The sequence below is a fragment of the Mus pahari genome, chromosome 12 (genome assembly GCF_900095145.1).
Source record: "Mus pahari chromosome 12, PAHARI_EIJ_v1.1, whole genome shotgun sequence".
In the NCBI taxonomy this organism is placed as follows: domain Eukaryota; kingdom Metazoa; phylum Chordata; class Mammalia; order Rodentia; family Muridae; genus Mus; species Mus pahari.
This window is the reverse complement of record NC_034601.1, coordinates 37,882,839-37,897,037: the sequence shown is the minus strand read 5'-3', so window position 1 is coordinate 37,897,037 and position 14,199 is coordinate 37,882,839. Positions and strand designations below refer to the sequence as shown.

At 37.7% G+C, this 14,199-nt stretch overlaps 1 protein-coding gene across 18 annotated transcripts in view; it reads right to left on the bottom strand.

The window, feature by feature from the left end:
- The window catches only part of Zbtb20 (zinc finger and BTB domain containing 20), a 726,359-nt gene that overhangs the window by 499,765 nt on the left and 212,395 nt on the right, over positions 1-14,199 (bottom strand). For 2 of the 18 annotated variants that reach the window (XM_029544665.1, XM_029544667.1), the window contains exon 4: positions 4,267-4,360. The exons of the other annotated variants lie outside the window; for them this stretch is intronic. The gene's annotated coding sequence lies outside the window, so the exon portion shown is untranslated. The remainder of the gene's footprint in view (positions 1-4,266; positions 4,361-14,199) is intronic. 18 annotated transcript variants of the gene reach the window in all.

The window sequence follows — 14,199 nt, the reverse complement described above, 5'->3', positions numbered from 1 at the left end:
GTCAGGCTAAAGCATGGATGAGAGTTACTAAAGAGCCAACAGCAGCACCACATACCCCAAACCAACCCTTCACTCTCCCATCAACTAGTTCTTCTTATCCTTAGAATGAAACTGAGTTGTTACTGCCCCAAGCCAAGCACTAGCTAACGAGAAGAAGCAAATATGAGAACTTTAGAACCCATTGCACTTGGGGTACCACCTGCCACTTACATAACAAGTTGTAAGCATCCATCTGTCCAGACTAGTGAATCATAAGGTCTTAAATGCCATTTACCTTCCCCAAATAGTGATACCTTGGCAACTTTTTATCATATAATAATGGTATTAGTATTCATTTAGATATATACAGAACATCTTTTTATTTTACTGTGGCATACAGCTTTCATAAATGTAGAATTTTACAGTTTTGAACACCAACACACTGAAGTCTTATTTTTGGTAGAGAAGAAATTGTCTATCATAATTTTAGTAGCAATAATAGTTCTGTACATTTCTCTTAGCAATTTTAAACCTCAGAATTTCTAAGCACTGTGCAAACATTAATTTACTAAGTTATGCTGTGCTCTGTGAGAATTAGGATATTATCATATCTTCATTATTTTTAGCTGAGGATCACATGACCTTGGCTTGCTATGGCCACACAGCAAAGATGAAAGCAAGTAGAAAGAGGATTCTGTTTTTGAAGTAGGTGCCCAGGAAGATTAATGAACTGCAATGAGAATATATGTCAGGCAGTGCATTTTTCTTACCTAGTCCTTCCACACGAATTTTGTTTAGTCCAGAAGCTGTGAGCTCCGAAAGAATGAACATCTTTGAAAATAACAAGGCCACTCTTTAAGAATACTGCTTGGCAAATATGGATCTATGTTATGTGTTAGACACAATTCTAAGAGTTATATTTCTAAGAACCAGTGTGATAGAACTGTGTATTGTTTAATGCCACGTCTATCTCCAGAGCCTAGATCTGATCTGAAGCCTTAGCAAACGCTGCATGTATCAGTATTTTTTTCTAAATAAATAATCAAAGAACAACCATTCACTCATCAGTAGCCTGTCTGAACTAGTCTGGAACAGGTTGTTTGTAAGCTGGAAACATCAGATTATACTTTCCCTCTTAGAGGTAAAGGAAAGTCTTGATTTGGTCATGTATGAGTGAATCTAAAATAAGGAGCCTTTTTCAAAAGCATGTACCTGTTTAGCAAAGATTTATTTATCACATGCTTTGTGTGGAGTATTGAAAGAAGGCCCGTTTTAGAAAACAAATGTGTTTTCTGTGTGTCTGGAGGAGTGTGACTGCATAGTAGTATAATGTGTCTATGGATCTGTGAGTAGTTGGCTATTAGTTCCCTAGTCTATAGACCACCTAACAACCCAGATTATTTACAACTGGTGGGGAAACTGCAGAAAAATGCAAGATTAACAATTAATTGAGCCATTATATCCATAAAATGGGTGACAACAATTACCTAGGTCACTGAGTAAGTTTTGAGAAAATTCATGCAATAGATTCTGAAAGATGCCTTATGTATTTTAGTCATTCTTCTTACTTCTTACCTTCCAAAAATACACTCTTGATGCTCACTTGCACTACTCAAAGTAGCTTGTAACTACAACAGAGAAGCTCAAATTAATACTATTTGGTCTAAATTATTTTTCTATTGATATGATAAAATACCAGAACCAATGTATAAAATGGCAATGTATAAAATAATTTGGCTTAAGTTTCCAGAGGTTTATAGTTCATGATGATGGAGCAAAGGCATGGTAGGAGGAACAGATGAGAGTTTACATCTTGTACTACAGGTAGGAGGCAGAGACTATGGGAACACCCTAAGTCATTTGAAACCCCAAAACTTGCCCCCAGTGACACACCGCCTCCAGCTGGGCCACACTTCCTAACCTTCTCAGATATTTCTACCAACTGTGGACCAAGTATTCAATTACATGAGCTTATATCAGCCATAATTGTTCAAATCACCATACATCAAAATATAACTCATTACATTAGAGCTTGCTGGGGTACTTGCTCATGTGACTTTATCTTGTATGATAGTTTTTGAATCATTGCCATGAACTAATACCAGCATAGATCAGCTGATATGAGGGCCCTGACGCGTATACAGCAGCGGACTGCCTGCCCGGTCTGGACTCAGTGAGAGAAGCTTCAGGGAGTGGGGAAGTCTGATGGGGTGGGGTTGTGAGGTGGGTATATCCTCTTGAAGTCAGGGGAGGAGGTATGGGATGAGAAACAGTCAGGGGTGGCCTGGGGAGGGGATAACAACTAGACTGTAATTAAAACAAAATTTAAAAAATAAATAAAATTTAAAAACGAAGTTGAAAATCCTCATCATCTCATTGAGAACCGTTTCATGTTCCTTTCCTGATGGAGCCTCAACAGAGCTGCACAGCAGCAGGCTGCCAGTCTACTGCCATCCCCACAAACCTGTCCTCTAACACGGGCTCCAGCTACCCATCCTGTAAAATTCACTGGAATTCAACCCCAACCTGCTAGAATATCTGTATTTCTCGTTTCTTACTGCAGTGTACCTCATTTGCCTTATGTATTTATCACTTTCATCTTCCTTCCTGATTCCTCTTTGATCTATTCGAAAACTGTATTTATGTGTATGTGTACAGATTTGCATAACTGCTTGTAAAGTGTACACGTATGTGCACAAACATGTATGTAAAGTTTAATGTCTTTTTCAATCACTTCCCTCCTTATTTTTGGTAAAGGGATTTCTTAATAAATATGGAGCACACCAATTTAGCTAGATTGGATGGCTAGCAACCACCTCAGTATCCTCTTGTCTCAACGTCCTCTGTCCTGGCGATCCTGGCATTCAAAACTATGTCTGGATTTTTCTATGAGAGCTGGCAATCTGAACTAAGATCTTCAGACCTACAAACTAAGGGCTTTACTGAAGGAACAACCTTCTCAGGCCTTGGCTTCCTGGCAATTACATTTTTCCTCTGAGTAATGCTCATGCCAACTGCCAAAAAGTAAAAAAGAAAGCTTTATAAATCTCTCAAAGTAAAATGATATGATAAGTAGCTGCTATCTTATGAGAGAGATAGCATAATCCATCAGATTTTTATGTTTCCAATAGTTTTCACATAATAATATTCATAATTGTTGCCTATTCTGAAAAGACTCCAACTTTTAGGAGGCAAGTGGGCTATAGATACTTCAATTGGTAGAGAAGATGAATGTATAGCTGTTACTATATGTTAAAATTTACAAGAAATTGATGATTATCTCAGAGTGCAAAAGGTAACATAATACCCTTTTGTCTTACAAGTTTCCCACAATTCCTTTGTTGCCATATTCCCTTTAGCCTACATATGAACTTTATGGTTCTCTATGAAGCCGGCCCTTAATTCTAGTTTTAGTATTATTTGGTGGATATAAAAATGTTGGAGAAAGAAAAGCGATATGATTTTCTCTTGGACTTGTGTTCCATCGTGGCTAACTGAAACCCAACCTCTCCTTTATCTCTTACAAACACTGGTAAGATTCAGCCTTTCCTACAAAATCATGTTTATTGTGAACTGGGTGAAAGAGCACAGCAAATGAAAGCATGTGCATCTAATCCGTCACACGGAGGATGAAGCACTGAGCCAACACTGCCAGGCTCCTACAGCAATGATGCATTTCCATGGTGCCTTTTCCATGGAGTTCAGAACTTCAAGCAGATATATTTGTCTAAAACCAAGTGCATATGTAGGAAAGTAGTTCTTCGTGCCTTGTACCTTTTCAGCTGCTTTTGGTTGACAAATTGTAACATTCTAAATTTATCTTCTTATGCAGTAAAGAGGAAAATCTTCCATCATAACCCCATTGCACAGGCAAAGCAATAATTCTCTAAAAGGGTTCTCTTATCTATGAGTTCCTCTTATTGTATCTATAAAATTTCATTTTATAGATACATAAATATTCTGAAAAAAATCCCATGATATTTTTACTCTCTCAAAACTGTTTACAAATCTGTTACAATAGAAAGTTATCTGAACCATTAAAATCATTAATATATTTTGAGTATTCCCAATTATTTCCTACATCACCCCTAAATCCAAATGGCAAATATCATAATTTCAGGGCAAATGTAGAAACATCTCTGACAGCCTTTTTGGGTCTGGAATTCCATCACTTAAAACTCACAGATAAAGGCATTATTTCTAGAAACAATTTACCTTCTGTTACTCTATGAAAGATGCTACTCCTATTTTAAAGATGAAGAATCACATGAACAAAGATGTACATACCTTCTCTAAAGCCTTTTGGCAAGTCAGAGATTGAGGATTTCAGCACATGGAGGCTAATGTGACATGCTCACTCATTCCATTACAATGGTCTCCTCTAGAGGTTAAAAGAGAGGAATGACGAAACATCTGACTTTAGAAGAAGACAACCTAAGTTCGAAGCTCATTTTTACCATCCACTGTGTGGTCTTGGGACCAAATCTTTACCATTATGGGCCTTAATTTTTTTGTGTACCCAAATAAGAAAATATTTTTAATAAGAACTTTATACAAATTGTTTCATTTAATTATTAAAATGACTTGTCAGCTATTGCTATCTTGAGTTCTGCATTCAAATATTCATATGGTCATTGATCAAAAGTAGTTCTCAAACAATGTTTATCTGATGAGCATTTATATTTTTGTTATTATTAAACAATTGAGTAAAACAAAATTTATATAGTATTTATGTTGAATTAGATATTCAAAAGAATCTAAACATGATTTTAAATATTCAAGATGTATACAGGTTATATACAAACACCACATCATTTTACATAAGAAACTTTTGTCCAGCTTGTGTTATCTGCAAAAGTCGAACTAATAACCTGAAGATATTAGCTTGGAGTTTGACCATGGTCTTATGCAGTGTTATCTGAGTAAAATGAGTTTAACTACATGCCTACTGTTAAACAGGCCACCACCATCAGTAGTAAAGATGGATTTTTTTATTTGATAGAAACCATATACACAATCACATGACTTAGTGATACTAAGCAATAGAATCTTCTTCACAGTATTATGACTTGTGTTTTTGACAGGATTAAATGGTGGACCCTATCCAGTCAATTAAAAGCACAAACATAATAAAAAGGTGACTTTCCTGCAAGTGTGAGAGAATTTCTCCTCCCTTCTCATACTGTAGCATTGGTACTTCCTGAATCTTGATTCTGCTAGCCATCAGACTGTAGTAATCCTATCAGATCTGCCATGCCCCAGACCTCTGGACAAAGATGAAACCTCTATCTTTGGTTCAGCTAGGACCTCAGTCTGCTGTCTGTGAACCTTGGCATAAACAGACTCCACGATCATTTCCTCTTATATTCTTTCCATTTATGCATGGATAGTAATGGTTCCTTTCCCCTAAATGCTCTGATCAATACAGAATGTGGAACACATCACAGATGTACACAAAAAGAGTCATGAATGTACCTTAAACATTTCCTAGTGAAAACCAGAGGAAGATATGATATACCATGGGAATATACCCTTTAACAAGAGCAAAACCAGGTCCAGAGGAGGAGGACATTTTTAAGTGTACAGGTTTAGTAGAAGGAGAAAAGAAAAAGATGTTAAAACATAATGCCCAGATTGTCCCTGAGAAACAAATAGTAAAGACAACCCCCACCATCAGTGTGCGTTGTCTAGTAAGAGTAAGAGCTCCTTTCTGCCTGGGAGTGACAAGGCTACACCAGCTCACTGACATGATTTCATTTGGCCTCCATTTTCAGAGGTAAGTGGTTACAGGACAGTGAGGGGATTAACAGTCAAAGCCAGGCTATTTACTGCCTCACAGTGCAGAAACCCAGGCCACCCAACTTCTCTATGTGCATTTCAAACCCAGCTATCAGCCACTGAGGAACAAAATTACTTCTCTAGCCAGAAGGCTGGGATCCTCCAATTTCCATAAGGGTAGTTTTAGTTAAGTGCAGAAGATCCCTTTGTAAATACATGGGTTGCACCAGTATGCCTGGAACCCTTCGCAGTGCACAGAGATATAGCCCATGCCACCTCTCCTGAGTATCTTTGTTCAGTTAAGTTGGGACCAGTGTCATGTCTTCAACAAGTGAACATAAAGAGAAAAATAAGTGAAATCTACTCAGTCTCAGTAACTGTATTCTTCCCACCGTCTAAGCTCAAAACCTTGCTGGGAATGGAAGGGGAAAACTGATTAAGGAAAATGGAAATAAAAGTAATGTGACTAATTCCAGTATATGACATCTATTTTTATTTTCCTCAAGGAAAATTGTGTATCATTGCCAAAATTCTCCAAGTAACCACAACTGACACTTCTCAGCATCCAAGCGGGGAGAACAGCAGTGGTACCTGCTTCTGCCCTCAGCAGGGGGAGGCAAGCACTCTCCAAGGAGGGGCTACTGCTTCCCTTGACTTTTAATCTGCTTTTATGCCTCCTAAATACAGCACTCTGTCTTATGTAATTCAAGGTTCACAGAACAAACCTATTTTACCCAAAGCGTTAAAACTAGTGCAATGAATTTTTATATTTCCTTCTGGCTACATTTACTAAAAACCTACTCTCATTATGCAACCAAATATATGCTGGTGGTGTGTACATTATAATTTTTACAAAGGTCTAAAGAGTACTGTCAATAAACAGATAAAAAGAGTCATGCTAAAGGATGTCCAAACAAGCAGAGGAATGTGAACATAAGCCCTTTCCCACGCTCAGAATCTTCGTTTATACGCGTTACACGTGATCAATGGAACTGAACACCAAAAACTGAAAACATTCTAAATAAACCAATTATTATCTCTCATTAGGTTGTACCACTAGAATTCATCAGTTTTTTATAGTAAAATATGCTTATGTTGGTTTAATTAGTTTTCATTGTAAGAGTGGCAACTCAATACAGAAAAGTTGCCAGGAAGAACCGGGAACCTACGAAATGAAACACTGTAGATAACCAGCCTCATTTGCTTGACAGTCACCTTTATTCAGCCAAAACACCCCACTGACAAGAGTATTATGATTAAATATCCCTATCATACCATGGCTGCTTCTCCTTCTTCTAACATGTGCCCAAGCTGGTTCTGGGGAACTACTACCAAGTCTCCATCTTTTCTAGAGACATGAATGCAACAGAAAATGTTACTAGAGTGAGGTAGGTGTCATAAGAAAAGGTATTTTAAGTCCACAGTTCTAGACTCACTGGAATACTATATAAATGTGTAATGGAGAAGAAAATGGTCACCTCATTTCCTTCAGATTCTGCCACCAAGACTGGCTTGTCTGGAGGTCTACTCAATGCAAAAGATTTGTTAGGAAATTTCCTCAATATTGGTCAAGATTTTTTTTCTTTTTTGAGGGTAACAAATTGCCTTTTATTTACCCACCCTTACATCACAGATTCCCTTCACCATTGTCTTAATAAGCTTTTCACTGCAGTGGTAAATACCATGGCCAAAAACAATTACAGGAGAAGTTTGTATGGCTTACATGTTACAAGTCACCAGCAAGGGAATTCAAGGCAGGGTCTCTGGGGATAGGAACTAAAGCAGAGAGCACAGAGGACCTTCCTCTGCATGTCTTGCTCAGTCTGCTTTCTATATACCAACAACTCCCCACAGTGTGCTAGACCCTACACATCACTTACTAATCAAGAAAATGCGCAAAACTATACCCCAAAGGCAATGTGGTACAGGCAATTTCTTAACTGACATTCTCTCATCCCAGATAACTCTTATCTGTATCAAACTGACAAAGACTAACTAGCATAACTATTAAGTAAGGCCCAAGCTTTTCATTTCCTGCTCATGATTTCCATCTTAGCATCTGGGCTACTTTTTTTTTTCCCCATCATCTTTAGCTAAACCTTAACTACTTATTTTCTTCAAATTCCTTCTATAAAGGAGAGTTCTACATCAGAACTCATAAACCTATAGTCAACATAAAAATTATAGAATGAGTTTTGCAAAGTCCCCGTCACCAATTTGTTCATAGAATTTTCACCCCTCTCCTACTGCAGTGCAGGTGTACTTTCCTGTTTTAGTTACAGGATCATAGAAAGTGCCTTTTGCATGTCTTCTCAAATACTCAAAGATGGATAGCTGTTGAAACTGATCCCTACCTGAACTTCACTAGTCTGTTTTTCTATTTCAAAATAGAATGCTAAAATAAAAGTCCAATCTGATTCCTACTCAAAGACTGTGACTATCAAATACAGTGACTTCAGAATACAAGGAAGAGTAAGGCAGAGGCAAGACCAGCTGGTTTTGTTGACGGTTCTAATGTTTACCTGTTCCTACAGGGCAGAAAGCTAAAGCTAAAAACAGAAGCAAAGAATCCAAACAGAATATCTAAACCATGGGATTCTGTATAGAGACATATTGTTGCTTCTCTACATAATGAAAAATTTGTTACCAGTAATGCATTACTATAATCATATATTTTATTGATTTAAAATATTTGATTGCTATAGAAGCTTCTTTAAAATAATATTAAAGCCAATACCAGTGATGATATAAAAACTGTATCTTACTAAAGTGGTTTCTATTAAGTGGAAGGAAGGACACAAGACCACCAGTTCACTAGCAGATGGGTTGGTTTGTATTTTTGTTTATCAGCAGGCTTACTTCCTTATCTAAGTTCCTTGCAAGTCTTTTCCTTTTCTCACAATAAACGACACATGTGAAATTCCATCAGTGTTGTTACCAATATTTATTTGTGATGGCCACAGCTTTTCTAATCTTTGTGTACCATATGCTTGATGTAGCCTCACCCATTCAGAATTCCCTTTTGAAGACATTAAGAAAATACAAGTATAAGAACAATATTCATTGTAGAATGCCAACATATTTTTAAAGAAGAAATAATCCAAAATGGGCACTTGATGTTGGATAAAATGTACTGCATAAAAATGTGTAGTACAAAATAAAATATGTAGTGCATGTTAGGAAATCATCAGTCTTTGACCTCGATGCTGGGCTGCCACCAAGTTCCCAGACACATCAACTAAATCACATGAAATGTCAGTGTTGCTGGTCAGTCTTGTTACAGTCGTGTATGCAAACCTCAAGCTTTGCAAATTAATGGTGAGATCCCTCTCAACTTCACCCTACATTTAATTTCATTTTCAGTTAGCTAGTTGTTGATGGTAATCAACCTCCAACAGTGTAGACAAATCATGGGAATCTAGGGTCTTCTGTTTTCTTCACAAGTATATCTATATTTATATTTCTGATGCAGAGCTATGTAAAATTAATCATTTAGTATCTCTGTTTTCTTAGATTTAGTCATACGCTTATGCCTATCAGGAGATAGGTTTTATGTTCTCTGGACAGAATAACATTGTTGTCCTTCAATTTTTATCTTTTCAGATAATAGTTGTGTGATGGTTTGTATATTCTTGGGCCAGGGAGTGGCTCCATTTGGAGGTGTGGCCTTGTTGGAATAGGTGTGACCTGGTTGGAGGAGGTGTGTCACTGTGGGTGTGCGATTAAGACCTTCACCCTAGTTGCCTAGAAGTCAGTCTTCCACTAGCAGCATTTGGATGAAGACATAGAACTCTTAGCTCTGCCTGTGCCATGCCTGCCTGGATACTGCCATGTTCCCACCTTGATGATAATGGACTGAACCTCTGAACATGTTGCTTTTTATAAGACTTGCCTTGGTCATGGTATCTGTTCACAGTAGTAAAACCCTAACTAAGACAAGTTGTTAAAATAAAATCTATTTTTCTCATCTTCAACTGTCTGTCTGCCTGCCCTTCTGTCTCCATGTCTCCATGTCATGGCATATAGTTGGTCCTCTCTCTTCTTTGAGGATACTAGAGATCAATCTCAAGTCATGAGCCTTGGTGACAAGCACCTTTCCTAGCTGAGCTATCTCACAAGCCCCACAATGTTCCCCTTGTCACAAATACATTCATATTTTGAAAAGATGGAACTACGTACCCACAAGATTTTAAAGGACTCATAGGTCCTTCTATCAAACACATAATCTACCTGTTCATTCTCCTTTCTGTCCTGATTCACATATTGTCCAGCTGACGGTCAACTTCTCCTCTGTGTTAGGCTTCTTTGTGTTCTCCTACTCACAGTCTAGGTTTCACCTTTTCACTCATTTGCCACAATTAAAAACTAAGGTTATGTCTGAAAGGTCAAATCCAAACACTACTTGTGTTAAGATACCTTCCTAATATTTGTTCATGAAGCTTTATTGACTACTTCACTTTCTCAATACTTTACTCATGGATTTGCTGCTTTAAAATTTCCTGGCTAGACTTGGTGAGGGATGCCTTTTGGCAGAGTCCATGATAGATACTGGATATATAAGAATTCAGATTGTTACTTTCACTCCCAAACCTTTCCAGTGTAAGTAAGAAGATAAAACAGCAAACAGTTCTGCTGCAGCTCTGAGGAGAAGTCATTTTTTTCCAACTGGCTTCATCGCAGGTGTACACACTCTTACTTCTACAACAAAAACTATGTTACATCCAATAAATATAGGTAACCAAAATTTACCTAAGTAGGGGAGTGGCAAAATATATAAGAAAAACAAGAGGAAAGAGAAAATCAAGAGTTTAATACAAGCTTAATGAAAAACGAAACAACAACATAAGAAAACCCAAAGTAGACTAGTAGAAAGAAACTGCATTAGCACCCAGTATTGGGTCACAGAGCCAAGGAGGATACAGTTGTCAGAAATAAAGGACTGACTGTGGAGCCACAGGGTTCCCACGAGCCACTGAGTACTGAGTGCTATGGTTTACATGGTTTAGTTCCACTAACACCCAGAACCAAACTTTGAGGGAGAAAGTATGAGCAAGTACAATTGAATGCATTATGGCTTCCTCAACCAGTAAGTGGAAAATCCAGTACTGAATGAAATCGAAGAATATTCCAAAGTTCATCCTATATAAATTGAATTGAACTTAAAACCCAAGGCAGGTGTGCTGGAAAGTTTTGTGTCAACTTGAAACAAACTAGAGTTATCTGAAAGGAGGGAAGGTCAATTGAGAAAATGCCTCCAAAAGATCCAGATACAAGGCATTTTCTTAATTAGTGATCAATGAAAGAGGGTCCAGCCCATTGTAGGTGGTACTATCCCTAGGCTGGTGGTCCTGGGTTCTATAAGAAAGCAGGCTGAGCAAGCCATGTGGAGCAAGTCAGTATGCAACACTCTTCCACTCCTTCATCAGTTTCTTCTCCAGGTTCCTCTCCTGTCTGAGTTCCTGTCCTGACCTCCTTCAATAGAAACTATGCTGTGGAAGTGTAAGCCAAAAAACTCTCTTCTGTGTAACTTGCTATTTTTGGTCATGGTATTTTGTTATATCAACAGAAACCTTACCTAGGACACTGGGAATATCCATAGAATTAACAACAACAAATTACATATTTGCAAAAAGATCAAAGTCTTGATTTTTACATAATTGACTATTGAGATCAAGTAGTTGATTCATACAGTTTCTTATAAAGGAAAAATTATAAAACCACAAAAAAACATAAAATTTTTGCTCCCAAACGACTTTCTAAATCTGTGGGTACTGTCCTCTAATGATCTATCTCTGAGAGTTGAAGACCATGAGGAAAACACCATTTAATCTTATCACTAAGCACCATCCTGCAAAGTACTTGTGTTGCTTTAGGCCAAGTGTCTCCAGTACTGAGGAGAACTGCAGGTACTGTAAGTCATTTTTAGCAAATTAGTAACTGGAAGAACACCAGTTTTAATGAAGGAATGAGTAGGTCTATATGTGCAAGCACGTCTGTGCTGTGAGTATAAATACATAATTAATTAGCACTTTGGCCATATTAGTTCTCTTAGTAAATTTTCATTTGTCATTTGAATCACATCATTTCTCCTTGAAACTTTCTTATGGAATCATAAATGTCTATGTAGCAATGGTCTTGGCTTCAAATGCCTCAGAAGGAATCAAGGGATTAGTATAATGTCACAGAGGCCGATTTACAAGGTGCCCTTTAGTTACAATCACTACAAAAAGTTTTTGTTACATTTATTAAGAAGTGCTTCAAAATATTTTAATAAAGTGCTAATATGAATGTTACATCTTTATCTGTTTTAAGATGAAGAAAACATAAGCAATGTTTCATTTCTAAAACCAAGTTCCCATGAAGCAGAGCAGAAGGCCTGCTTACTACCGATTTTCCTAGCCAAATTCCCGAAGGGCCCCCAACGGGCTTTCTCAATTTGTGGGCACTGTCCTCTAACAATCTATTTCTTTCCAGACTCTCCTTGGAAACCAAAGATTTATGTCACTCTCTTCATATTTGAAAAGGAAATTGGTCCCGGTTAAAGAAAAAATAAAAATTGAAAGCTTATTTTTATCAAAGAATCCACGCTGGCTGGACAAATAAATCATTAATATGCCCTAGGCTGGAGGTTCCTCTGCTAGTGACTCTGTCTCTATAGGACTGTTATCACTGTTTGGACCTACACAAATCCCGCTCACAGAAGGCATTTGTGAAGATGATTCATGCTTAGACATGTGTTTAGAAAAGAAAATACTGTCAGACATTAATTGGGGAATTAGACCCTCCTCTTTGCAAATAATTTAAATCTCCAGCTCAAATTCTAGAGCCAGGGGAAGAGTCACATACGCTGGAAACATTTCTATAAAAAATGAATATTCACTTAGCATCCTGAAATATTATTTTGAGGTCACTCAAACAGGTATTACAGCATTTTATCAATAGCTTATCAAACCATAGAATAGAACAGAACTGAATAAAAAGGCCTTTCCTAAGGGAACTCTCTGGTCACTGTTCTATAAAAGCATATGAGCATATTTTTATAAACTCATCTTCACAGGAAGTTACCCAGCTTAATGAGCACAGACCCGAAAGTTAATATTAAAATTTACTTTGATTTCAGTGGCAACAAAGCTGGTCCAACAAGGAGCTATTACATAAAACCCTTATTGTCACACCCATCATCACCACTCTCCACAGAGGACGGCCAGCACCACGAAGCCAGCTCTCAGTTCACCTCAGGAAATATGCTGCACAGATGGCCAGTCTAATAACGATGCAGTAGTGAGGTGGCCCTGTTTATCTTCTCCAAATAACACTGCCTTAATTTTTCAATTCTCTTTATTGATGCCCTCTTTCATGTATAGGTCTATTAGATCCCACTTCCTTTACTGTCCTCCCAGGACTTGGCACTTGCCAACTACAGTAAGTTGTTTTGACAACTTCTCTAACTATACAATACTCTGTTTCGTTCCTCTGCATTAGTTCTGGCTTCAAATGACTGCCTTCAAAATATAGCAGACTATCCAGTCAAAGTATACAACTGGAGGGAAAGCTCTCTATGGATAGACACTGTCCTGCCCAAACCATAATCTTTCATGAGCCCATATTTCTCTTTCCTTTCCTCTTCACTTTCATAGATAAATCCCATTTGCTATCTTGTATACTCCTATCTTAATAAGGAATGACTACCGTGACTACCCCCATCTAGCTACGCCATTCACCGCCAGCACCTCTGCTCTCCTCGTGTGCTTCAAGAAGAACTGATTAGCACTTTGCATAATTAACCTGATTAGCACTGTGCATAATCAAACTGATTAGCACTTTGCATAATTAAAAAGAAATAATAATAATAACAATAATAAGCACTAAGTAATATCAGAAGCTGTTAGTCCCTCAGCCCTTTGGTTACCTCCAAGATTAGTTCAATGCAACACATCTTGCACCTCCACATTGAAATCTGTTCTTTAATTCTAAAGTCAAGGAAGCAAATTCAAATTCTTTCAGTCCACAAGCCCATTATGATTTTTAGATACATTCTCAGTTACCAAAATGTTCAAAATTTTTCCCATCTATGACTCCCTCTACTCAATCTTTGGTAATCCATGGATTTGACAGTGGAACAAAAATGAGAATAAAACATCAAATCCAAGGAAAACCCTCGGAATAAAATCAGAATTGAAGATAGATGCTGCTTCTGTTCAAGTGAGAAAGAACTAGACAACTTACCAGGGAAATCTGGTAGGGCCATGTACGTTGTGACCTCAGCAAAGTGAATTAGTGTTCATAACCTTACTCCCTCATATTGATACTGGGAGGGACATGGAGTATGATACCTCAAGGGCTGCCATTGTAATAAGATAACAGCTTAACAAATATTCTGTCAACTAGACACTAGTAGTCATAACTGAGGCATCCCTAAGCCTGGCACTACCAAAACATATT